Below are 3,205 nucleotides of genomic sequence, written 5' to 3' on the forward strand. Positions count from 1 at the left end.
AGTAAATTGCATTACATTCTTTTACAAAAAAAAAATATATATATATATCAAGTCATTTTCTAACGCATCTTCAAATTACTACATAATGAACTACTTCTAAGGAAAAATAATTATAGTTGTTTCTAAAAGAAAATAAATATTTTTAAGTAATTTTTGGATCAAAAATTTGGGGCGTTACACTCGCGCAGGAAGATCAGCTTCATTGAAACTTGATCTTAAGATGTCCTTTTCTATTCTCTTTCTTCAAAGAGTGTAAGGTTGTTTCTTTGACTACGTGAGCTACAACCTTTTCAGAAACTTTAAGTTCTAGGTTGATTTCAACTTTTGAGAGTGATGTTGACAAGAGAGAGAGCCACCTTCTTACATAGGACTGCCATCCTCCAGTCCGAGGATCAGATCTGCTTTTAACATGTGAAGTCTTCCATTTTTGGCTTGTGTGTTGTTGCCTTTCTGTAACTTGACTTCTTCGTGTATTCATTCGTGCAAGCACAATAAATGGTATGATTTTAGCCTTTGCACATGTTTGATGGGTTGCTTTCAAATTTAGTGAACCATCCTCCAGCCTAGCACTGTCATCCTTTAGCTAGATCTGGCCATTCTCGTCCTTTTCCTTTGGCATTCTAACTTCTTTATGTCCAGTGTTTTATTTATTCATTCTTTGATACTTTTGTGTATTTCTTTAATGAATAAAAACATTTGTTCTTGTGAGGACATGTTTTGTTCAGATTTGAATCTTCATCCTCTTCACGAGGCCATCCTCAGGAATTTCAATTCCATTTTTGAATCAGAGTTTTCTCTTTTTTTTCCTTAATGATTAATAACCTGTTTTCTCATATAAATTCACTCAAAAGCACAAATTAGTTATTAACCACAATCATAATCTCTTAAGTAATTTTGTTATCATTAAAATCATTTGAGAGATTTTGTCACAACAAGTTCATCTTTCATAGCCTGGGTTTTCTTTTTTCTTCTTCTTTTTCTTTGTGAAATTTTTCTTTTAAAGAATTACACTTTGAAAAAGAAAGCTTGAATCATTTAGCAAGTTATCAAATTATTTTTCCATTTGTTCACACAATGAACATGGTTTAGAATTTGTTACATAATCTTCTTATGCATTTACCATTAAGCATATGTTGGCTTCTTCACCTTCTTGTACATCAGATTCATCTGAGTCATCCCATGCAGCCATCATTGATTTCTTCTTAAAGAGAAACCTTTTTGGTAGTCTTTTACGTAAGGGACATTCAGCTTTGTAATGTCCTAATTTATTATATCCCAAACATGTGATTTGACTCTTGTCCACTTCTGTATTGAGATTTTCTTGGTAGTTTGGAAATCCTTTCTTGATATGGTCTCTTCTTCTCAACATTCTTTGAATTCTTCTGGTGAGAAGGGCTATTTCTTCATCAACATCTTCCTGTCTAGTTACTTCTTATTCTTCATTTGTTTGTACTGGTACACTTTCTTGGGATGCTTTCAAAGCTATTTCTTTGCCTTTCTTGAATGGTTTATCTTCTTGTAACAACATTTCATGTGCTCTTAAAGTTTCAATCAGTTCTTATAATGCAAGCACTTCAAGATTTTTGGCTTGGCTTATAGCAATCACCACCGATCTCCATATTACTGGGAGACATCTGGTAATCTTTCTAACTTTATCTTGTACTGAGTATGCTTTCCATAAGGAGCGCATTACATTTACAATAGTTGTAAATCTCGAGTACATCTCATCAATGGTCTCTTCTTCGTTCATTTCAAATAGTTTGAATTTTCTTATGCCTATGTTGATTCTTGTTTCTTTTACATGAATTTTTCCTTCGTGATGGGTTTGTAATGTGTCACATACTTCTTTAGCAGTTTTGCAATCATCAACTCTTTCGCTTTCTTCCCTGCTTAAAGCAGAAGATAAGAATAATTGAGCTTTAGAATTTAGGAGTACCTTAGTTTTATCTTCAGTTGTCCAGTCCACTTCTTTCTTTTCAGCAGAGGTTGAATCATTTTGATCGACTCTTGGTATGAAATCTCCATCTCTAATGATGCGTCACATTCATGTATCTTGTGATTTCAGAAAAAATTGCATCTTATTCTTCCAGAAGTAGTAATTTGTTTCATAAAAGTAAGGTGGTATGTTTGAAGATTCTCCTTCAACAATGTATTTGGCTTTTGACATTTTCTCTTCTAGATTTTTTCTCTAGCACTGTTTAGATGTTTAATCTTTAGAGACCAAGCTCTGATACCAATTGAAGTAGTCATGTCAATTTACAAGGAAGGGGGTTTGAATTGTAAATTCACCTATTTAAAATTTCCTATTAAAAACTAAGAAAATAACTTAAGATTGATCTTGGTTGTGAAAACAGAAAATGGAGAACGTTCTTGGTTAGTTAAAATCAATAGTTTAACTTGTCTATTTGACTTGATAATCAAAAGAACTGAAAGTAAATAGATATAAGAGAAGCGATATCACACAACGATATATCTTTGTTCACCCAACTCGGGCTACGTGCAGTCTGTTGAGACAAACTCTCTATTTTAAAGTTTTGATGAAAATAAACAAAGGTTAATTAAGAATGTTAATTATGATTCTAAATGTTATGTTAATTTAACTTGTGTTCTTGAGTGGTTTTAATTAAGAGCAGAATCAAGCAAATACAAGAAAAGACAACAACAAGATCATTCTGCATCATAAACAGAGAATGATCTTCAGCTTCACCGAATTATCTATCACATCATGTTGTTCAAAGTTTATCTACATCGTTAAACAAAGAATCTGCTCTGGAAATCATTCATATCTAACAAGTACATGGCAAGGAACAAGTACAAATAATCCAGACTCAAAAAGGATATTTGATCGCAAAGATCAAAGAGTTCAAACATGGACAAAAGTCATGACGGCTTAAGAACTCCAAAATTCAAATGTCAAAGAAACTTGATCAAACTGGGTATATGACAAGACAAGAACAAAGGAAATACAGAACATTCAAAACGGGAACTCCAGAATGATTATTAAAGCTCAAGAACGTTCAATCTGATAAAACCAAGAACGTTAATCATTCTCCGTTTTCTGCACATCAACAGCAGCCTTGCATCCTCTCTGTTTCAGTCTGCAACTCGCTTCAAATCTTCTCCAACCTCCTCTAGCTACACTCAAGACTCAAGACAAATAATGTACCATCCAAGATCAATGAAGAAACGTCAAAGAAAGGACAGA

This window comes from Cicer arietinum, chromosome 3 (assembly GCF_000331145.2).
Source record: "Cicer arietinum cultivar CDC Frontier isolate Library 1 chromosome 3, Cicar.CDCFrontier_v2.0, whole genome shotgun sequence".
NCBI classification, from domain to species: domain Eukaryota; kingdom Viridiplantae; phylum Streptophyta; class Magnoliopsida; order Fabales; family Fabaceae; genus Cicer; species Cicer arietinum.